The following is a 24,645-nucleotide window of genomic DNA, read 5'->3' as shown; positions in this document are numbered from 1 at the left end:
ACAGTGCAGACAGACAGGCCCATGGGACTTGAACACTTCTAGCAACTCAAGGAGCCAACTGATCCCCTTTCACTCCATTCCCACACCACAGATACAAGAAAAGCCAAACAAGAGGTACAGCGCAAGCATCAGGCATCACTGGTAGTGAAGTCATCTGATACTCCTTTTAAGCTTTTCAAACAATGCACTTAGTTTTAATTCTGTTTCATGTGGGCCTTCTTTGGTGTTGTTTATGCATTGTTTTGAAGTTAAAGCACACTAACTTTTGGTAAGCCATCACCAGGCTGATTGCACTCTGAAGTTTTTCACTAAATATATTTGCAAGTTTAATAAGATTCTGTGTTTTTTAACCACTTATTGCTGTCCATCCAGTCATGATGAAATGGAAAGCTGCAGGTATGCCAAAAATTTTTGCTGAAAGACAAAGAAACAGGCAACAATCTAGATATGCCACTGAAATGGCACTGTGTGACTGCAAAATAGCATGCAGAGAAAGTTACATTTCAGTAGATACTGACCAAGAAAAAAAAATCAGCCCTTTGCTTACAGTTGGCCATAAAACTCGACAGGCACAAGATACCCCTTGCAGGTTAGCAGCCACTTCACTGTAAAAAATGTAGAAATGCGAGTTCGAGGTTTTGCAATTCTAAACCCTGTAACAAGTCAGAATAATGTGTTCCAAGGGGTCTTATGATCTGTAAAACAGCACATGTGAGCAGAAACTTATGCATTAAATATTCCCATGTATGGCATGGCTGCAAGCACAGTGGACATTCCTAATTTTCTTTGTCTCCCCTGACTGTGGGTACTTACGGTATACTTGGGGTGCTTTCCAATTTTGCAAATTAACTAAGGAGACCATCAGTGCCCAGCTTCCACTCCTTGTGGAAACAAACACGTGTAGCTCTGGAAATATCATGTGGGCACAATTAATACATATCAAATTTCTAACACTGGTATCCAATTTTGGGTGCCATGCTCTCTTGCCCTCAGTCTTCCCAATGGGTATACATTTCCATCCTGGAACTGCTAAGAGTGTAACTACATGTTCTGTATGGCCCCATGTTGTCTGGTTATAGTTTCATAAGCAAGGCGTAAAAGATAGTATTTGACACCTACATGCCACTGACAGCCATGTCATAGGAGGGCATAAGGTTCTAAACGTGAAAATATGTCATCATGCACCCTGCCATTGCCTTTCATACTGACATTCATAAACCTGCACCTGCCAACCACCAAGCCCTGCAAAACCAAGCAGTCATAGCCCTTGTGGTCAATATAGTCTCTGGTTTCATCAGAGGACAACTGTGTGAATGTATGCACCTGGCACATCTGGGAAACCCCACGCTGAAATCCAGTTATTATTTCAGGCAGATGCCTCATACTGACTACCCACAGGTAAGCAACTTTCATGACAACCTTGCAAACTACCAGCACCACCAGACCACCAGTTGATAGCTAACACCAAACTGCTTAGCTGTGGACTCATAGCAGTTAGCCAGTTTCCAGACTGTGATAGCAATGTGCTTCTGCTCTGATATAGGCTCTATACCAGTGTGCTTCCCAAACTTTTCCTCAGCATGACCCCATTTATGGCTCCATTTCCTCAGCATGGTCCTTGACTTCCAGCTCACAGCCCCCCACCCCCACAACTCCATCTGCTGATGTTGCAACTCCATTTGGGGTTGCGACCCACAGTTTGAGAACCACTGCTCTGTATGCTGTAGCATATGCTGTATGCTGGAGGACTGAGGCAAGCTGCTTGCACAGATCCATGAATATCTGCTTCCTCATCCTGAAGATCTGGAGCTCGAGTTGGTTTTCTCATGGTCCCAACAAGCTGTGCTGGTTCTCCTGCTTCTGAAACACTGTTGTTTACTTGGGGTTAGGAGGACAAACATACCCTGCATAAGGTCACACAAAACTGTCCTGTATGCTTCCTGCATGTTCTCCACACACATTGCTCTTTCATATTTCTGTAAATCCCAAACGGCTAGCTGTCCCAAATCATAGTCATGAGGACCAATTTCAAAGGATCCTTGGATGGTTCATCCTAGGGTGCCCTGAGATCCTTCCATGGGTACTGTGAGGTGCCATGCAATGCTAACACTGGTACAACGTATACATGTTACCTTTCAAATGTGTTAAATGCTCTTAAGACAGAAGTGTCTGAACACTAAGGCAGGAAGAGATGAGCTAAATACTCCCTCAGCATCTCAGAGACAGCCTTTTTCAGGCAAGAATTATCTTCAACTGCTGTTAGGGAGTTTGTGCTTCAGCAATGTCAGTCTGTTCCATGAGGCTAATTCCACCAATTTGCAGTCCTCAGGCAGAGACAACCCTAGCAGGGTGCAGGGCCTGGGGCCCGGGGCAAATCAGCTTGTGTGGGGCCTGGATGTGAAGAAGCCGGTGGCAGTGGGGGCGGTGGAGGGAGAGGGGGGGTGGCAAGAAGCTGGATGCAAAGCCAACGGCAGCAGTGATGTGGAGTCACTGGCCGCAGCCACTCCACCCAGCTCCATGTGGCCCCCCAAAGCATGGGGCCTGGGGCAGTCGCCCCGATTGCCTGCCCCCCAGGGACAGCCCTGTCCTCAGGTATCCCAGGAGGCACCACTTCCAGTGCGCTCCCACCCCTGACATGTGTCACAACCCAAAGGTGTGATTTTTGTTTCTGTGTGTGCTTCGGCACCGCTAAATTATTTCCCGCCAATTTGTCGCATTCTTTGCACGGTAGAGTTCTCTGCTGCAAGAGAGAACTCGGGTGCAACGGGGGATTTCCCGCCAAATTACAGCTTCTTTGTAGGGTGCATTTCTTTTGCATTATAGTGATACACGCTGCAAAGGAGTTCCCGCCATTTGTATTAGGATTCGCACCAATTATTGGCCAATTCCTAGTGTAGGCACACATGGCGGCTAGCGATTGGCTTGCTAGCCGTACAAAAGGCTTGGGTAGTTTCCACCCAAGCCGGAGGAGGGAGGACGAGACAGATTCTGTGTGAAGATCTCCAAGCGCTGCGGACCCAACGCACCTCCCCTAAGCAGGCAAGAGAGGCAATAGAACCGAGCCTACGGAGCTTTAGCTTCTCGCCTCTCCCCGTCGCCCAGCGCAATCCTAGACATATCCCTTTCCTGTAACTTCGGACCCGCGGAGCCTAAGTAACTCTGGGGAAACTTTTTGAACCTAACCGAACCGGACCCGTGGAGCCTGAACAACTCCGTGGGAGCAATCGATTTGTCGTGTTCCTCTAGCGAGGATCTAAGCAGGAGCTGTGCCTGGAAACCTGTCCAGCCTACACCAATACCATCTTTGGGTGTAAATAAACAATCTTTTCAATCGACCATTATGCCTCCGTAACTAATTCTAACTCGTGTGCGCTAAACCGCCCCGCGGTTCTCTCCAGCCCCGTGTGCCCAGGCTGCTGGCCACAGCCCGTGTGCAACGAAGATGGGCCCGGCTCGCCCCTGGCTTGCACATGGCAACGGGAATGAGATCGGAATCGCCGCCGCACATGGCGACAAAGGTGGGATCGGGAGAGAATGCGCATGTAGCAACCCAGACGGGATCAGGAGAGAATACGCTAGAGTTAGAATTGGTTAGGAACTGCCCTTGGCGCAATAACCAATGCCAAGTGAAAAGCTTTGAAGAATTAGAGATACATATCGCTTACCACCAGGCGGGTGGAACGGGTGAAAGATTTGTAAGCGGCTGTCTGTCGCTAAAGGGAGAAGAGGGAATCACCGAAGATGGAGCCCTGAGAGAAAGGGAAGTGTACTTGCTCCCTGTGGCGTTCGGGTGTATAATGAGAGATGAGCGGGTCCTGTTTAGGCCCCTCGATACTGTGTCCCTTGCCGACCCCAACCCGGCGGGCGAAATGAACCCGACTTTCACCCAGGAGTGTGCCCGATGCCTACGATATGCTCGGGAGAGTGAAGAACCGGAGCCCATCGGCCCGTTCCCCCTGGGGATGATAATGTCTGGATTAAGGGGTCGCGAGCTTCCATCTGAGCTCCGCGAAGATCTGGAGACGGAGGAATGCCCCGCGGATGAAAGAGTGGCCTTGCGGTACGACAAGGGGGGAGAAGGTAGTGCAACCATTCGTACTATAATGAATCTAACGCAGAAAAATTTAAGTTTAAAAACCCAGATGCAGATGGCGATCCGATCGGTCAAAGAAGCGGCTGAGAAAAAGGAGCCTGAAACGCCAGTTCAAGATGGCGCTGATCAAGAGGGAGACCGCATGGAAGAACCAGAAAAGAAGGGTGGAGCTTCTAACGAAACCGCGAGAGTTCGGTCAGCTACTCCGCCCATCAACACAGCGTCATCGCCGGCAACCCCGCCTAGCAACGCAGCAGCGTCTCGGCCGACCATGCCTTCCTGCCGATGAAGGAGAGAGTCAAGCGGAGGAGAGCATCCGCCCCTCCTGCCTGAAGCAATGACAGCAGCAGTAACCCCCGCGGCAGCAGTTCAGCCTTTAACAACATCGACTCCCGAAAAAGCAGCTTGCCCTACAGCCACAGTCAACCAAGCAAGTGATACACAAGATACTGCCATCAGTCGCATTTGTGCTTGGACAGATCTACAACAATGGTATAAAGAATCTGAGATGGAATCTGAAGAAGCTATAATTTCATGGCTAGATCTTATGGCTACGGAATTTAAACATGATTAAAGAGTAATCTTCTTTGTCAATTGCCAAGACTGCGTATCCTGATGGAGCCAAGATTGTCTTTTGATTGGGACTGTCAACACCCGACCAGGACCCAAGGCACCAGACGACGTGGATCTGATCTCCCACCACTGCCACCAAGAACCCTAGAGGAGCGATACATGTTTGGATTTCTCCTACAGCGTTCCGGACTTAACAAGCGGCAGCTTTGGATTTTAGGGGACGCAGGCCAATGGCATTTAGCTTATGAGTCAAGTTTCCGTTATTTGGAAGAACCAGATGATGAATCTTTGACGATCTCGTCTAATTAAGCCATAAGAATCGTTTAAAATTGTTTAAGTTTGTTAAATTAGGTTATTAATCTGTTTTGAGAGTTTTCTGTTTACAGATCTGGAATTCAGAGCGTATGGCAAAGAGGAGCCTTAGGAGAGATGACATCACTGAGAAGAGTGAGGAGACGTGTGACCTCGCCATGACGCCCACTGAAGCCCTGATCATGCAAATTTGTTATGAATCAGATTATGTGTTTATGTTGATTATTATTTCTCGATTGTTATGTAACTTGATCCCAGGACAGCAAATTTTATGTTTGTGTATTTGTTTGATGGCTTGTTTACTCGTTTGATGATCCCGACAAACTTCTAGATTGCTCGGAAGAGTATGGCATAATTTAGCTATGCTCTCAGCAAGGGGGGATGTCACAACCCAAAGGTGTAATTTTTGTTTGTGTGTGTGCTTCGGCACCGCTAAATTATTTCCCGCCAATTTGTCGCTTTCTTTGCACGGTAGAGTTCTCTGCTGCGAGAGAGAACTCTGGTGCAACGGGGATTTCCCGCCGAATTGCAGCTTCTTTGCAGGGTGCATTTCTTTTGCATTATAGTGATACACGCTGCAAAGGAGTTCCCGCCATTTGTATTAGGATTCGCACCACATTATTGGCCAATTCCTAATGTAGGCACATGTGGCGGCTAGCAATTGGCTTGCTAGCCGTACAAAAGGCTTGGGTAGTTTCCGCCCAAGCCAGAGGAGGGAGGACGAGAGAGATTCTGTGTGAAGATCTCCAAGCGCTGTGGACCCTCGCGGACCCAACGCGCCTCCCCTAAGCAGGCAATAGAGGCAATAGAACCGAGCCTATGGAGCTTTCGCTTCTAGCCTCTCCCCCTCACCGAGCGCAATCCCAGATGTATCCCTTTCCTGTAACTTCGGACCTGCAGAGCCTAAGTAACTCCGGGGAAACTTTTCGAACCTAACCGAACCGGACCCGCGGAGCCTGAACAACTCCGTGAGAGCAATCGATTTGTCGTGTTCCTCTAGCGAGGATCTAAGCGGGAGCTGTGCCTGGAAACCTGTCCAGCCTACACCAATACCATCTTTGGGTGTAAGTAAACAATCTTTTCAATCAACCATTACGCCTCCATAACTAATTCTAACTCGCGTGCGCTAAACCGCCCCGCGGTTCTCTCCAGCCGCGCGTACCCAGGCTGCTGGCCACAGCCCATGTGCAACAAAGACGGGCCCGGCTCGCCCCCAGCTCGCACATGGCGACAGGAATGAGATCGGAATCACTGCCACATATGGCGACAAAGGTGGGATCGGGGCGCGGCCCGCACAACATGGACTAGCTATTATTCAGAACTCTACAGCCCCAAACTGATAGCCAGGGACAGCTGGGCAGTCATAGGTTAGTGGGGAGGGGGGATGGAGCAGGGAAAAGTGGGGGGAGGGGGACAGGAAGGAAGAGGAGCAAGGGGGAAAGGGACGGAGGGGTCAGTGCGGCAGAGAGCCTCTGAATCAATTCGGAGATTCGGGCAGTCCCTGCTCGCTGCCGCAGGGAGCTGGACCTGGGTTCCATGCCCATAAGTAGGGAGTGGGGAAAATGGAGGAGTGGGGAGGGGCCCATGGGGGGAACCCCACCCCCTGCCCACTCCCCCAGACTCCCTCATGGCTGCCCCACCTGGCCCCAGCATCCTAGCACTTAAAAAAAAAAGCCCTGCCCCCACTGGCTGCAGCAGCAGCAATCTGGGCCTCTGGTTGCTTGTGGCAGAGCACCCCCGTGCAGTGGGGAGCAGTGGGGATCAGCCCCGCCCCCACTGACTGGCACCCGTGCAGCAGCTGCCACATCCCGTGGGTGCAGTGCAGCTCGGCAGGTCTCCGTGGCGCTCCGCACGTGGTCCAGAAGCTGGGGCTGCTCAGGCTGAGCACTGCCAGGCTCCAGGACAGTATGCAGTGCCCTGCTGAGCTGCACTGTACCTGCACGATGCGACAGCTGCTGTGCAGGTGCCAGGTGGGGGTGTGATTCCCCACTGCCTCCTGCTGCCCCGTGCTGCATGGGGTGCTCTGCCATGAGCCCCCAGAGGCCCCGATCACCGCTGCTGCAGTCAGTGAGTGCCAGGCTTTTATTTTATTTTTTTAAAGAGCCGGGACACTGGGGCTGGGTGGGGCAGCCATGGGGGGAGGCTGGGGAAGCAGGTGGGGGGGGCCCACTCACCACTGCTACATCCCCGCCACCAACACTACCACCACCACCTGTTCAATTCACAGGAGATTTAGCCTCATTCAGTGGCCAAACCTCCGAATCCAAATCAGCCTAATTGAATTGGGACAGTGATTTGAATCAATGAATCAAATCACTGTCCCTCCGAATTGGTTGAATCCAAAGCCAAATTGAATACTTGCTCCTTCACACAGGCCTAGTATTAACTTTGCCTCACTGTTCCTAAACAAGGGGTAAGACAAGTCTCACAATGGGATCGTAGAGAGACAACAACAGGGCACCAGACCATCAAGCGTTGATCCTGAGATAGTGCAAAGTCACTTGGAAGGACTCTGCAGGCCCGGATGAGCTCCATCCGAGGGTACTGAAGCCACTGGCTGATGTCATTGCACAGCCACTGGCAAGAATATTTGAGCACACGTGACTCACGGGCCAGGTCCCAGAGGACTGGAAAAGGGCCAATGTGGTCCCTATTTTCAAGAAGGGGAGGAAGGAGGATCCAAGCAACTACAGGCCAGTCAGTCTCACCTCCATCCTTGGTAAAGTCTTTGAAAAGATTATTAAGGCTCATATATGTGAGAGCCCAGCAGGAAAAATTATGCTGAGGGAAATCCAGCACAGGTTTGTAGCAAGTAGATCATGCCTGACTAATCTAGTCTCTTTTTATAACCAGGTTACAAAACACCTGGATGCAGGAGTAGGGGTAGATATTGTTTATTTAGACTTCAGGCAGGCCTTCGATACGGTATCCCACCCCATACTGGTGAACAAATTAAGAGGCTGTGACTTGGATGATTACACAGTCCGGTGGGTAGTGAATTGGCTAGAGGGTCATACCCAGAGAGTGGTGGTGGACGGGTCGGTATCGACCTGGAAGAATGTGGGCAGTGGGGTCCTGCAGGGCTCAGTCCTTGGACCAATACTCTTCAATGTCTTCATCAGTGACTTGGACGAGGGAGCGAAGTGTACTCCATCCAAGTTTGTGGATGATACAAAACTGTGGGGAGAAGTGGACACACTGGAAGGCAGGGAACAACTACAGGCAGACCTGGACAGGTTGGACAAATGGGCAGAAAACAATAGAATGCGATTTAACAAGAAGAAATGCAAAGTGCTGCACCTAGGGAGGAAAAATGTCCAGCACACCTACTGCCTAGGAAATGACCTGCTCGGCAGCACAGAAGCGGAAAGGGATCTCGGAGTCCTAGTGGACTCCAAGATGAACATGTGTCGGCAGTCTGACAAAGTCATCAGCAAAGCTAACTGCACTTTATTGTGCATCAGCAGATGCATGACAAACAGAAAGAAGGAGGTGATACTCCCCCTCTATCGGGCGCTGGTCAGACCGCAATTGGAATACTGTGTGCAGTTTTGGATGCCACACTTTAAGAGGGATGTGGATAACCTGGAGAGGGTCAAGAGAGGGGCCACTTGTATGGTTAAGGGCTTGCAGGCCAAGCCCTACGAGGAGAGACTAGGGCACCTGGACCTCTTCAGCCTCCGCAAGAGAAGGTTGAGAGGCAACCTTGTGGCTGCCTATAAGTTCACCACGGGGGCACAGAAGGGAATTGGTGAGGCTCTACTCACCAAGGCGCCCCTGGGGGTTACAAGAAATAATGGCCATAACCTAGCAGAGAGCAGATTTAGACTAGACATTAGGAAGAACTTCTTCATAGTTAGAGTGGCCAAAATCCGGAATGGGCTCCCAAGGGAGGTGGTGCTCTCCCCTACCCTGGGGGTCTTCAAGAGGAGGTTAGATAGGCATCTGGCTGGGATCATCTGACCCCAGCACTCTTTCCTGCCTATGTAGGGGGTCAGACTCAATGATCTATTGAGGTCCCTTCCGACCCTAACATCTATGAATCTATAACACTTAACACTGTGCCCACTCACAGCATCTGCTAACTTTAACACACCTAACATTCCTTAGAGTTAGTACATGCTATTTGCAACATGTAACAACAACCTCCAAGTGTGCAAACATGATGCACAGGATAAACCCAGAGATTTCAAATAGGAAGCCGTAGTGTTAAAAACATTCCTGTTGTGCTCTTTTTGAGTTCTCTTGCAACAGAAGAAAAATTCAATTATTTTTCCAGTCAAAAAATAAATAAAAACTAAGAGCTGGCAGTTTCTGAGGGGTGCCTCGAGTCTAACAAGGGAACCCTTGAGTCCAAAAAGGTCGAGAACCACTGGTGTAGACATATGCCCTGACCCTTTTCCATTTTGCTGGCTCCCTTTGCTTGCTGATGAAGATTAAAGAACTACTAAACCTACTCCTGTTATCCTTTACATATCCAAGAACTTGAGTTCTGGTGAGGCTTCCAGCTACCACTCAGGGCATTGATCCTCCACTCATGAGGTTTTGTCAATGAAAGGATCCATGTAGGGTTCAGCAACCTCTCACAGCTAAGGAGTGTGACACAGATCTGCTTCCCTGTGTCTGAGTTCTGCCTGATCACATGGTGGAACGTAACATTAACTTCTGCACAAACGACCAGAGGTTCAGAATGGGTCATATCAGAGCATCTTAAAGGTGCAATACCACACAGTTCTTTTGTGGGAAAGCCCTAAGAAGGTTGACTTTATGCTAGGATCTCGCCTGAGTCAGTGTACCTATTGTTGGTAACTCCCTTTCAAGAGGGTTTTTTAGGATCCTTTTTGTTATATTGGGCAGAGGTGACAATGCTAAATCCTAATGAGCCTGACTTATGTTCGAGTGTTAGCTTCTGAGTGCAGGGGTGTAGGTTGTAGCCGTGTTGGTCTAAGGACATAGGCAGACAAGGTTCCTTGGGTGAATCTGATATCTTTTATTAGACCAACCCAAATAGTTGGAGAATAGTTATTAAGCAAGCTTTCGGGTTCAATTCTGAGTGAGCATTCATCACCACACCTATGCACTATCCCAAAGTGGAGCAGAAGAATTGCAAACTATAAGAAAGCAACAACACATATATGCTATGCACAAATAACCTAAGTCCTATATTGCTGAGCCACCTCCATAGAGCACTCTTGCATCTTTCACAGTGCACCTGTATTTTCTTTTAGATAATACCATATAATGAATAGAGCAATGGATTGAGATGCCGGAGACCTAAATTTTACTCCCAGCTTGAATACTGACCTGTTGGGTGACCTTGTATAAATGTCTGCACCTCTGTTTCCCATGTGTAAAATGGAGTAAATGATATTTCCTTTCTTGTTAAAATACTTTGAGTGCTGCTGATGAAAAGTGCTATATAACAGCTAGGCATTATTAGTACTCCCATGAAGTGGTTCTTTTCTTTCATTAATCTTATATAAGACATTCATCTAGAAGTAATTTTTGCCAAGTCAACATACCAGTCATTTAACATTTAATAACAGCGATGCAGGAAACTGTATTACTATAACTCCTGTCCTCTGCCTTGCTGTAACTCCTGCTTTAGGCTTTCAGTAAGTAAAGCACAGTTTATCCATTGGTTCTAAAGATTTCTGTTGGTGTAAATTTGGAGAAAAAAAAAGTCTGGCCCTTGTGAATGGTAAGTTTCCTCTCTTGTACCAAAAAAAGTAATGAAAAAAGTGTGTCAATATACTTGCTACCAGTCCTTTGACACAGTTTGGGTTGATTTTATTTTTAGATGTTGAATTTATGTGAGAGGGGTTTAGATAGCATGTAGTGACATTTGGAAACCTTTTTTTTCAAAATGGCATGTTGTACCATTCTATTAAGGTCTCACACCTCAAACTGAAACATAATCTGTTTGCTAAGAAAATAGGTTTTTATTGGTTTGTGAATAATTTCCTATAAAAACCAATGTATTTTGATATTTTGCTAAACATCTGGAACTTTTTCTCTTCTAAATTCATTAAGAAGTTATACTCAGAATGGAAGGGTTAGAAAACTCCAATGCTGAATATGAGGAGCCAATCAATGAGTAAATTAGTGTAGTAGCTGAATGACTTCAGAAAGCCCAGTAAGGATAGTAGGAATAATAGAAGTGAAAGAGAAAGAAGGCTAGCCTACTAATATGTTAAAGGTTTGATCCAAAAATCCATTGATGTCATTGGGAACTGATTTCATTGCAATGGGATTCAGTTAAGGCACTATTATGGGCATAATCCAGTCTTGCTCCAGTAGGACTTTTGGCAGTAGGACTTTTGATGAACTACAGAATGCAGGGCCAATGGAGCTCCCTACAAACCAGCATGCAGCTGAGATCTGGAAGCTGCATACAAAAGAATGAGAGACTACCAGAGCTAGCAGATCAAAAGTAAGCACATAACTGATTATTGCATATGGTAACCAGACTAAAAAGAAAAAAAAGAAGAAAAAAATATTTCTGGTCAATCCAAACAAAAATGTTTTGAAATATTCCAGTAAACCAAAAAGTGAGTAACATTTCAGATCATACAAAACATTACACTATCAAACCTTTTGTCTTTTGCTTTAGTTTTACTTAGTTAAGCTTAAGTAATTTTTGTGACAAAACATTTTGAAAAGAAAAATTAAAATCTTTCCTTTTGAAAATGTCATAACACAACATGTTAGACTTTCAGATTCTTTTTCCATGACCAAAAAAATTTGCTAAAATTGACATGAATTTGCAAAACATTTAGGTCAACCCAATACTGCGTTTTTCAACAAAAGATTTTGATAATAAATTTCACCCAAATTTGGTGGCCCTATTGCTTCCTTGCTTCCAGTAGCCATTCTCCTCATCACCACAGTAAGGACCACAGATTTCATAGCCTGAGGAATGATTCTTTTATATCCAAGTCCCTGATGACCTTCTTAAGTTACAGAGGCTGTGTCCTATGGACTAGATTTATGCCCCTGTGTTTTAGATAGCAGAAAACCTGATAAGTGAATTACTGCAATGTTAGGGTTCATCTTAGTGATATAAAATTAAGAAATTGATATTTGATTTTGACCAGCAGATTTTGAATGATTTACTAAGTTGATCCTTATTGTACCAGCTTATGGATTTAAATATGCTTCCTACTTATTTCTGAAAATGGATTTCTTACTAGAACACTATTTTTAGTGTGCTTAACAGTATCATATTTTTTTACGAAACAATGAACTTTCTTTTAAATGGTTACTTGATTAGTCACCAGTCTGAATCTGGCCTGAGTTGGTAGCGATCAAATATTGTTACCAACTGATGGCTTTTTCATGCCATAGAATATGTGAAATAGGGTAGAAATGTGTGAAATTTTCATAGGCAAACAAGGTTCTTTGAGTAAATCTGATATCTTTTATTATATCAACTCAAATAATTGGAAAAAATCTTCTTTGCAAGCTTTCAGGTATAAATACCCTTCATTAGGCTGAGGAAGCAACTGCAGTTGAATTTGGTCTGTGCTCTTCCTGGATGGAATGAGGAGTAAAGAAGACAGAGGCTGCTATGCATGCAAGAAAAGCAGTCCATAAAAAAGTAAATTGAGGAGTCAGTGGGTGAGAGACAGGTTGTGGGGAAGGGGAATGAATGTAGCTGGTACATAGTGGAAAGGTACCTGGGGAATCAAATGTTAGGCAGGTTATAATGTGTCATAAATCCAATGTCTATATTTAGTCCATGACTTTTTGTATTTAGTAGGTTGATGAAGTGAAGTTTGTAGGTTTGTCTGTGAAAGGTGTTTTATAAATTCCCTTTGAGGATTAGAACCAAGAGATTGCAGAGAGACAGTGGTTTGGTGGACAGAGCTCAGACCCTGGGAGCCATTCAAGGCAGCTGGGGTCTGCAACCCCTGACATGAGGCCAGGGACCCAGTGCACGGGCTGGTGCATGGAGCCCAGACCCTGGGAGCTGCACAAGGCAGCTCAGGTCTGCAACCCACGGTGTGTGGCTGGGACCCCAGTGCATGCAGTGGTGCATGGAAACCCAGACCCTGGGAGCTGCATGAGGCAGCTCAGGTCTGCAAACCACAGTGTGTAGCTGGGACCCCGGTTCATGCAATGGTGCATGGAGCCCCAGACCCTGAAAGCTGCATTAGGCAGCTTGGGTCTACAACCCCCAGTGTGAGGCCAGAAACCCAGAGCCAGCAGTGCGGCACAGCAAGGTCCAGTGGGACCCCAACCCTGGGAGTCGCTCGAGGCTGCTCATGTCCACCCTTTCCTGGAACGCAGTCAAGACTGCTGTGCACACTCGGTGCTTGGCTGGCCCCAGGTGGGGACTCAGGCCTCAGAGCCACAGAAGGTGGCTTGAGCTCCCAACTATGAGCAGAAGGCTGAGCCCTCAGTGCACACGATGGTGCATGGGGCCAGCTGCGGGCATTGGCCCAAGGACAGCCCATGGCCTAGGAGCCCCCGCACATGAGGAGTGTCTTGGTTAAGGGAACGAGGACCACCTATTCATGCCCACAGAGTTGCGAGTTGTTGGGGAAGGGATTCCCACAGGAGAGGGGAGCTACCCCAGCTGGGACGCAGTTATCCTTAGGGAAGCTTGAGCTAAAGGTAACTCCCAGGATCTGAAATTACCTGAGGGAGGCATCCCTGGGACCCACCACAGGCCTGTGAAGCACAGAGGGTTTCTCCTCCCACTTCAGGCCGGAGCACACCCCATGCCCCCACAGCCAGTCTGGGCCATGGGAGTAATTATAGAATTGAGGTTGACCTGTTATTGAAATGCCTTACATTTTGTGAGAGACTGTCTTATATGTTGTGAACATTTTTATCTATGTATTTGATAGCTCAATAGAGTGTTAAGTATAAACTTGCAAAGGGACCTTGCAGGAACCCCTTCCCTGATGGTTATATATACTTACCTATGTATATTTGTGTTTTCACTGTTGTTTAATTGAATTTATATGTGCTCACCTGCCTGTTGTTTGTCTATTTTAAATCAACTGATTATCAACACAATGCTTGGAGCTACTTGAAGGGGTGTAATCTTTCAGCTTTTATCTGTAGGGAATAGTATTATATGATAATTGTATATTTGTATATAAATGTTCATTAATATCAATTCCATTGATTTTTTTATATATTTATAAATCTGTATATAGTTGAGCATCTCTTGTCCTGGCCTAACTCTATAGGGAGCAGAGGGAACTGCCCTGCATATTGCAGATCCCTCTCACAGCACTCCTGCCTGCCACCCATTCCTTCTATCTGGAGAACGGAGCACATTACTTGGGTGAACCTGGGTTACATTTTCATGGAATTTTGTGCAACACTGTTTGCATTTTGGCATTATTTTACATCCTCTACTTCTCACTTTATTAAACTTGTGATATTTTAATAATAATGCTTAATTCTTACATGGTACATAGCACTGACAGATCTCAGAGCCCTTTACAGCAGAAGGTAAGTATCATTGCCATTTTACAGATGAAGAAACTGTCAGTAGTGGACCTAAGAGTACAGCATAGATTTCTTGTCTCATTTCAGTCCAGTTCCTATTCAATGGACCAGGCTGGCTCTACAGCCTGCCAAAAGCATGAATTGGCTCATGTGCAAGACCAATGTCAATCTCAAACAGACCCCTTTTCTCTTACAAAATGCATGTACTTTATTAAAATGTTGTCACTGAAATTATCCCATGTCAATTAAGCAGACCCATTTTAAAGTAGTTTGGCATTTCCTTATGATTACAAGCCCACACATCTAACAAGGAGTTGGTAATCTTGGTCAGGCCAGCTCTTAGTCGATAGTAAAGACATACTACAAAAAAACCACATTATCACAATTGAAAATAACTGGCCCCTTTGTCAGCCACAGATGAAACTTCAAGTGATGAAAGAGCTAAGGACACCAAGTTGTTCTTTTGCAATTGGAGATAATAGCTCAAAGATAGAGGCACATCGGTGCTACAGTAAAGAAACACTAACCACTTATGCCTATCATGGACCTCTTCTATGGATTAACGGGGACCTTCCCCACCCCCTCCCTCCACCTCCCTCGCTTCCCGCCCCAAGTTGTCAATTCAACAGCTTTCATGAACAAGACACCTTTTGGAAAGAGAAAAGGTGGGGTATTGTATGGGTAATATTGCCGGTAAAACACAGGTAGCAGGTTTTATTTTGCTGCCATCAGAAATAATTGCAAATATTTTCTGGCTGACAAAACCTTAATGACTTGGGAAAAAGATGGACTGCATAGTAAGAATTCAAAATAGTGTAAGTATTTCTCTATTATTGTTGCTTACTGTTCACATTTTGTACAGTACATATAACCCATATGACCTTACTCTGCTATGTATCTTAGACTGTCATTGGGTTTCTTACCTCATCTCAACGGGAATCAGCAAACAAGCTTTTGTGAAAGTATCAAAAGCAATTTGCTGCATATCTTAGAGAGCAAAGAGATCTAAGCCAAGTGAGAACTGTCCCAAACCCAATTGAACAGGTGTGCATTTCCATAATGGCTGCAAGATTCAGAGAGAGAGAGACGGTGGTGTTTTGTTGCTTGAGCTTTGGAAGTGAATTAGTAATCTTCATGTGCTCTGTCCTAGTGATTGAAATAAATTACTTTGTTAAATTGCTAAGCCGGTTGACCCATCTGTTGGCCCATGAATGTTCAGATTCTCAGAGGGTTTATTATTCCAAATAATGACTGCCATATGCAATGGTAAACAGTTCTTTTAAAACTGACTGAAAGATTCTGTGCTACTTTTGAAGGCAATTTATAAAGCTATTCATGTTCCCCACCAGAATCTGCCCTTCAACTAAACTTGTAGAAAGTGATCCTGACCAGTGTATACTGACACAAATATCTTGTTTCTTTTCAACGAAGGCACAGATAAAACTGCACCCAGAGCTTGGATTAACTTGGTGCTCATTCATCAGGGACAGAACAGGCTGTAAATTATGAATTACTATAGCTCAGTGTCCCCAAACAGCACCTTGTACCTCCTGACTTATTTATTTATTTGCTCTATACAGAAAGCCTACAATAAAATCTTAGATGCAGAAGCAATCAATATTTTAAAGCACCTATTATAAAATAAATCTAAACTGACACAATATCCACAATAACACTCCCTGAGCCACGGAAAAGGAGACACTCCCGAACAAACGTTTTCCCCCTGAGCGAATAGATTGACTTTGTAACGGCTTGAAGGTCAACAAATTCTGCCTGTCAGACCAAGGAAGGAAGCAAATTCCAGAGATAAAGTCTCTCCCCTAAAGATGTTCTTTCAATACCCAGATGCACAAATCAGGGTACTGCTAGCTTGAGTGTTTTGATGGATACAAAGTGCTGGGATAAAGGAATCAATGCTGAGATATGATGCTTTCCATTAGCATATGCTAGGACAGAGGCCTTTAAGATCAGACAGTCTCTCTAGAAGGCAAGCACAAAGACATACAGAGTCTCCCAGGATTCAGCAGGGATCAGGGCCTTGCTGGTGAGGAGATGGGCATTACCCAGTCACTGCCTTGTGCAGCACCTGCTAGCAGGTCTCCTATTAAGTCGTTACCACATTAAAACTGCCCTTACTTGGCAGAACCCCAGCAGTGAATAAGCAGCTGTACAAAACATCATCTGTTCTCCATGAGCGTGAACTACACTGTGCCACACCAGTCCCCTGTACTGGGGGAGGAGGAGTATATACAAAAGTGTACATGTAAGAGATTCCCCTGTGTTGATAGAATTACAGCACATCTACACATGCACCTTAATGCACATTAGCCTATTTTATTGTGCATTAAAGCATCACTAAAAAAAATGCTCTTTAGCTCATTCACATTAAGGCAGGCTAACAAACATTTTCCTAGTACCTCACAATGGAGGCACTGGACTTGATGCACATTAACTAAAGTGTATGAATACACATGTAGATACGCCCAGTATAAAAGCTATAAATGACTTTATAGATTAAAGCCTACTTCTCTGTACCGGAGTTGAGCACCCTCCTTCTTCTCTTAACTGCTATTTAATTTTTTTTTAACTTCCTCTGGTTACTCACCGCTCTCCTATGTACAGAAGGGCTGAAGGCCAAAACATTTGCAAACAGTTCTCAAATGGGTCTACTTTTTAAGAACTGCTGGGCCTCTTTTTTCCCTAGCCTTTCTTTACATCTAATTTAGACCATCCTCATTTTGAAATCCCCAGACAGAACACACATTCTATTCATACAAGGCCTATAAACCATGTTAAGACTATAGAGCATCCATGATTTGTTCATGATGTTAACAATGACTCACCGTAGCTAGATCACAGATGTTAAATTGCTGATGGATGGCCCCCATCCAGCACACGGTCAACTCTTCTGGTATTCAGCTGAAGTATTAATCTTGTGTGGAAAGATCCTTCTTTTTTTGTCCCTGTGAATAATGAAATGTATAATACAGTAGACTGTACTTTCCAAGCTCATTGTAATGAATTCCTTTCTAAAAAGAGAAAAGAATAACACTATTAAAGGAATAAACTGCTATACATGACATGATGACATATTAGGATTTTCTGTCTAGCTAAATGAATACATTTGCCCTGTGGTGATTCATGCCTGTGTGAGGGGCCTTTCTTTGAGTAATCAAAGGGAAGAGCTTTTCCATGATGAGGACTGTTACTGTTTCCCATCTTTGTTTGAAGCTAGTGACTTGTGAAGTCCAGATCCAAACAAGAAGCTACGGACTTGAAAAATACAAGTATAAGAGCAGGTAAGGAGACATGAGACGGCTAATCACAGACTTGAATTAGTTGCTAGTCTGGATTCATCATCAGGGCGTTCTGACCTATGAGAGGATTTCATCATCTTCTGAGGTAGTGAATAGCAATCTTCTGTGGTATATTCCCTACCCTTTCTTGCAATTGCATGGGGATAGCTTTGGTATATATTAATCTTTCCAAAGTACCAATTATTTTGGATTTTTTTCCATTAATTAGAAATTTAAGAAAAATATTCTACTACACTTTTAAATGTTAAAGGGACAGCAAGTTACAGGATACAGTGTGTTTCAATAGCAGTAGGTAAGAGAGCTTGGTACTACTGACCTTTTCTCTCAGAACACAATCCAGTGCCCACTCCCACTGACTTCAGGGCTAGGGACAGACATTCAGAAAGCTGGAGCCTGAACTGAGTCAACCTTTTTAGGTTAGTCTAACCTGCCTAGGTTGAACCACTTTGTAACAGGACAAACACTCTCTCTGGACTGAGGAAATGCAGCCACATGCCTGCACTTGCTCAGGCCAGGAGCCACGGGGTGCTAGAGCATGCCCTCAGCTGCAGGGAAGCTGTGCTGGGGGGGCTGAACTGACTGTGGGGAGGGGGGTTCCCACTGGCATGGACCTGAGCCAGGTCTACCGGGTGCTCCACCCTCACCACTGCAGCAGCGGGGCACCATGGCCCCTGAGGCAGAGGGGGCAGGAAGAAGAATCAGTCTCCCCTCTATCCTCATTAGCAGCTGGGTCTGCCTGGCATCGCCACCAGACTCACTCCCTGCGGTGGAATAGGACCCCTGCTGTTGCCTCCGCTGGACACCAGAGGGAGGGGGAATAACCCCCCTCCCTGCTCTCCCCCTAGGGCCATGCCCCCACACCACTGCTGCATTGGGAGGGGGCAGGGTCCATGTTGGGGGCAGCAGCCCCTGTCATAATGTTAGGGTGACAAGCCCCTTCCCGGTGGGGGCGCTGCGCTGCGCTGTGGGGCAGGCAGAGCTGCAGAAGGCTGTGCACAGCAGCACCAGGGTCTAGAGTGGGCCAGAGCCCTCCAAGCCCCCTGCAGCACCACTGCGCTCTGCAGCAGCTCTGCCGGCCCCGCAGCACAGTCCCCACCAGGAAGGGACTTGTGCTTGGGGAAACAGGGACTGCCCCCATCATGGTTGGCTCCCTGCTCACTGCTCCAGCAGCTGGGTAGGGACGGGGGCAGGGCCAGACGCCACCAGCAGGGCTCCTGGGGTGCAGGGAACAGGGTTATTCCCCACTTTCCCCAGGGCACTGCAGCCAGATCTGCCTAGTCCAGCTACAGCCGCCACTCAGTCTGCACTCGGGGCAGAATAAACCCCCTCCTGCCAGAAGGGGGCTGGCCCTGAGCAAAGACCAAGTCTGGCTGCCCCTCAGTCTGCAGTCACTGCTCACTCTGTGCTCAGGGCCAGCCCCCTCCCGGCAGAAGGGCACTTATTCCACCGTACACTGCCCCGAGTAAAGACTGAGCAGCGACTTGGTGAGGCAGAGCAGGGAATAATCCCACTCCCTGCCCCCTTCCAGGGGCCCTGCAGCAGCATCTGGCCCCGCCCCCGCCCAGCCACTGGAGTGGCGAGGGGGGAGCTCACCATGACAGGGGCAGCAGCCCCCATCCCTGTTTCCCCAAGTGTGAGCCCTTTCCCAGCAGGGGCTGCACTGCAAGGCTGGCAGAGCTGCTGCAGAGCACGGTGGAGCTGCGGGGAGCTTGCAGAGTTCTGGCCCATTCCAGACCCCGGTGCTGCCACACAAAGCCTGCTGCAGCTCTGCCCGCCCCGCAATGCAGCACCCCCACAGGGAAGGGGCTTGCACCCCCCAACATTATGACAGGGGCTGCTGCCCCCAACAAGGGCCCTACCCCTCCTGCTGCAGCCAGACAGGGCCCCTGGATGTGGGGGGGGACAGGACAGGGGGTTATTCCCCCTCCCTCCAGCATCCAGTGGAGGGGCCAGCAGGGGCCTTAAACTGCCACAGGGAGTGAGCGCAGAGGCGACGGGGCAGCCCCAGCTGCCAGTGGGGATAGCGTGGAGACTAACCATCCTCCCTTCCCCTCTCTGCCTCAGAGGCCATGTTGCCCTGCAGCTGCAGCAATGCGGGGGGAGCGCCCAGCAGACCTGGCTCAGGTCCCTGCCAGTGAGATAGAGAGAGGGGAATTAAACCCCTGGGGAGCAGAGCAGCAGGGCCAGCATGGGTGGGCTGAAGCAGAGATCCCAGCCCAGAGAGCATGCCAGGATACTGGGGGACACTGGTTTAACTTAAAGCAGGAAGGGGTCTGGGACAGACATTGTATAAACCGATTTGAGCCAAATCAGTTAAGTCTGATACTACATTCAACCAGATTTATCTCAAACCAGTTTCAGCTATTTTGATACTGGTTTATGTGCACTGTATGTCTGTTCTGTTGCAGGTTTAAACCAGTTTCTGATCACTTAAACCACTTTATGTGTAATGTCTGTTCCTAGCCTAACAAACTAAACTGCTTTAACTCTGTGCAGTAAGCAGCAATTTTCATTTAATAATGCATCATGAGCCACACATTTCTGCCAAGTCACTTTGTATTGATAGTATGCACGAGGAGGAATGTTAAAAATGCCATAAAAGACACACAAAAAAAGAAAAGGCAAAATAAACAGAAAGATCAATGAAAAGTCAGAAGCAAAGTGAAAACTCATTCTTTCATCCAAACCACAAAACTGTTTTTTTGTAGGAGAAGCAGACAACCCCCTTCAAGTAAACTCCATTCATTCGAGGAGGGAGAAGGAAGCATCATTTGTTACCAACTCCCTGTCATGTGATAATCTAAGAAAAAAACAGTAAAATTAATCCAAGGGCAGAGAAGAGGAGCAACATTCATACTCTTTTGTCTAAAAAAATGTACCTGGCTCCTATTCCTATAGCATTTGACCACTTTCCAGTCTTTGATGTGAGGACTTGAACTGAGGCTTACCAAGTCCAAGATAGTGGCCTTATCCATTAGACCAGGAGTTCCCAGACTGTCATACATGTACCCTTGGGGGATACACAAGACATGTCTGGGAGTATGTGGAAGAAATTGTGTAATGGTAGATTGAATTTTCATTATAATAATAATTGGCATTTAAGGGGTTAAATTATAGAAGTATGTTGGCAGGGTTATGTCTGACAGCTGGTAAATCTGGAATGGGGTACACAATAAGAAAAAGTTTGGGAACCTCTGCATTACCATTTTACCTTGTTGATGAGAAATTAAACAACAGAGTTAGTAACAGAAAAAACGTAGATGTCACAAAAATGTCCCATTTAGTTTATATTTTGCAAAATGTAAACAAACAGCTCTATCAAATAGCCATTTTTATGTCTGTGGGCTCTACCCAGAGAAAATGGACCAAGATGTGAATGGGCACTGATTCAGAAAGCATCCCTAATCAGAATACATTTGAGCATGTGCTTAAATCAGTGGGAAGTAGCACGGCTACAACCTACACCCTTGTTTAAGGTTGGGCATTTAGTTAAGTGCCTTCCTGAATTAGGGTCCTGCAGGCAAGAAGAAAGAGGCATAACAAGGTCAAGTTCTTCCATCACAAATGGCATTAGTTAGCACCCTTGTTGACAATCTCAAAAGAAACCAAAGCCTGAACTGGCCCCACGAACAGTTTTCTATTTTTAAAGTAATCACATAAATTACAACAGCCCAAGGTGTCTTACTCCTGTTAACATATGCCTAGTACAGGTAAATTAACTTGGACACTTTTGATGGTTTATTTGGTTGGGAGAACCAAACCAAAACACTTCAAAAACATTTTTCATGTGGGGCACCCAGAATTGGCACTTAGCTGCATTACAGGTTGATAGCTGCCAATGCAGCAATAGTTAAACATGGGGAGGAAGGACTCAAGGATCTGTTCCATATAACTTTGTTTTCTGCTTGAAACAGTGATGGCACTGCGCAGAAGTGTTCTGTTACATCATTCTATTTACATGCAATCTTGCTTTGCCAAGGAGTTGGACAAGGAAACCACTTTTCATGTTCTGAATCTGACAGTTCTTTTTTTGACCTCTCTACTAGGTAGGGCCAGCAAACCACTTCTTTCTCCCTACCCTCTCCATCATGTTGTCTGATAGTAATTGTACTTCACTTTCCATAGAAGGTGCTATGAATCTACTTGTTGCTTCAGGTGGTATCACTTCAACTGTCATTCTTTCATGTTGGATTGCATACGATCTACCACATGCTGAGCAATGCTTTCCATATCAGTCCACACACCCACCACCTCTTCCACAACCAAAACATCCAGCATCTTCTTTAAGACCTAATTTCTTTTGACATTTAATTTACTTCTCCAGGTGGATTATATTAATTACATAGTTATAAAATGCTATTAACAATGCATGCTATTGGTAGAGCAAAAATCTGTATTTTCACATGCAACAAGATACAAATTCCTTTCGCCCCATTTTGTTAGGCTGAGTGTCAATATATAGGAATTGCAACACTCGACCAGACCAACAGCGCAGTTAGTCCCATACCATTTCTCCCACAGTGACCACGTGCTTCAGAGGAAAATGTGAGTTCCCCAAATCATAGTGTATCACTGTTATCAGTCTTAGTATCACTGGACACAATGACACGTCCAAAGTGCTGAAAAATTATTTAGAGCAAAAAGCACTGGAACAAAGGATGGACCCACAATTGTTTTCCAAATTATGGAGTAAAATAGCAGAGAATAAGGGTCTTCTTACATGGAGCTCCAACAGCTGCAGGAAAGACAAAGATAACAGTACATCGAAAAATGAGATGTGCAAATATTTTTCCACAAGGCTGAAAAGTTTCCCATTAATACAAACCATACTGTGTGCTATGTTCATCAGTTAGAAGGCAAGCAGATGGTTTTGATTTGACCATGACTGTCCCTGGAGAATGCAGAGTCAGAAATGAAGCAGTGGATTGCCAGACCAGTCAGCATCAAGACTAATGAGGACTTCTGGTAATGGTATTATGGATAAGGAGGGATGATCGCTGGCCTGTCAGAGGCAGCAAAGAGGACATCCTGTCAGCTGTGGAAGCAGAGGGTGGAGAAGACATGGGAGAATACCTGGCTCAGAGACTGAAGCTATTTAAGAAGGGGTGGGTTCACTTTTGTTTGGACTGAGGAAAGAAATAATTACTACAGAAGCAAGTGAAGCAATCAAAGGTCACATTGCAAATATTTTCATATGCGCATAGATGGCTATAAATATTCAACCCACTTCAGTACTGCATGGGCTACAGCTCCAGATAAACTGATATGATCAGATATGGATTAAAATGGATTGTGAACTCTAGAACTCCAGCGAATTTACTTAAGAAAGGAATTCACCCCATGCAGAGACACTGAGCTTTAAAGCATCCCCCCCACCCTGCCATTTTGAAGTGCAGGCATGCTAAATACTCATAACACCAAAGCTGCTGAAGCATACTAATTAGCATGCTCCAGCAGACTTGTTTAATCAAGTCTGATCTGACACGTTTTAATTATAACACGTTGGAGCAGATATGGAGCGCCTGAATAAATGCCCTTTCAACTCTTATTCTATACTCTCTTCCTCAATAGTTTTGGCCTCCTATCCAATAAGCGCACCTCTTCACGAGATCAAGAAGTGGTTACACTTTTAGCACTTTGATGGTTTCTTTTCTTTGGCTACTATTCTAACTTTTATCTTCCTAGCTAGTTATGTATCATTGCATTTATTTAGAATATTATATTAGTGAGAATCAACTTTAATCCCTGAGTTTTGCCCATTCATCTTCCACAGTCTAGATTTTCCTTTAATGTCAATAGTACTGTTTCTGGCAACACATTGGCCTGTATACCTGTGTTTAATTTAAAATTAATAAATGATGCATTTGCTTTCTGCTTAACAATCCACTCCTCTTCTGATGACATCCAGTCCACTGCTTTTATGCATATATCATCTGAGCCAGTGGTGTTGTCATCATCCCCTCTGTCCATGCTGTGTGAATTTCAGCAAACTGCTGCAATCCATTGCATTTCATGCCTCTTTTCACATATGTGAAGTTTCTTGGTTAGTTGTGTTTGCCACAGCTCATTTGGCTCCATGTGCTATTTGACTTTGAGCTCTGTCTGCCTTTCTGTCTCAGGTAACTTTTTCCTGTGGCTTTTGGATTCCCGATCATTTCTCATTTCCCAGTATCAGAGCATTGTTCACCCTCAATAAGCTACTTCTTAGGCAGGAAGACTTCTGGTGCTTTGCAATTCAAAAAAACTCTGTAGACTCAACTGAGGGTTTTTTTTTCCTTTCTCCAGTCACAATCTTGTCTCTTAATATGGAGACAGTTACCACCCTCAAAATTGCAGGATTGGGTCCTTAACCTTAGAAAAATTACAGTTCCTTCAATAGTTTAATTTCCTTAGGACTCTAAGCTGAAAAACATACCTTTGATGTCTTTCATTCTGAAGGCTAATGCACAGATCCTCTCATTTTTGTAAGAAAGTTCTGTACTTAACTTCTGCTGGCTGAGTTTATTAAAAGTCATTAAACACATCAAATGTGTCAGACCTTGCTAATGACAGAAATAAGGCTGGCTAGCACTCATTGCTTGAAGAGAGAGAGAGAAGCATTGTTTGAATCTCTTCCAGGCATCTTTTAGTTTCAGCACTGGTGGAACTTATAGCTAGTCCATTTTATGCATTGGTTATTTCTGGAAGCGCTGTTCCAGAAATTTCATTTGATTTCTTTTCAGCCTCGGTTCTAAAGAGTATTCAGGAATCACTACAGGCCCCAGATGCTTGAAAAAGATTGTTTTTTACTCAGTGAAGCAGTTCCAGTTCCCTTTGCTTAACATAACATTTGCTTGTAACGTGCCCATACCCTATTCTTCCTAAGTCTGGGAAGTTAAACAA

General features: G+C 45.6%; 1 long non-coding RNA gene across 1 annotated transcript in view; it reads right to left on the bottom strand.

Annotated features, from left to right (window-relative positions):
- LOC109285759 (uncharacterized) overlaps positions 1-17,523 on the bottom strand; it is an 83,189-nt gene extending 65,666 nt beyond the window's left edge. Inside the window, exon 1 of the long non-coding RNA XR_002093588.2 lies at positions 17,290-17,523. This is a non-coding gene — a long non-coding RNA (uncharacterized LOC109285759). The remainder of the gene's footprint in view (positions 1-17,289) is intronic.
- Positions 17,524-24,645: the final 7,122 nt, after the last annotated feature.

This window comes from Alligator mississippiensis, chromosome 5, assembly GCF_030867095.1.
Source record: "Alligator mississippiensis isolate rAllMis1 chromosome 5, rAllMis1, whole genome shotgun sequence".
Lineage (NCBI taxonomy): Eukaryota > Metazoa > Chordata > Crocodylia > Alligatoridae > Alligator > Alligator mississippiensis.
The sequence above is the reverse complement of the archived record's forward strand: the minus strand, read 5'-3'. Positions and strand labels throughout refer to the sequence as shown.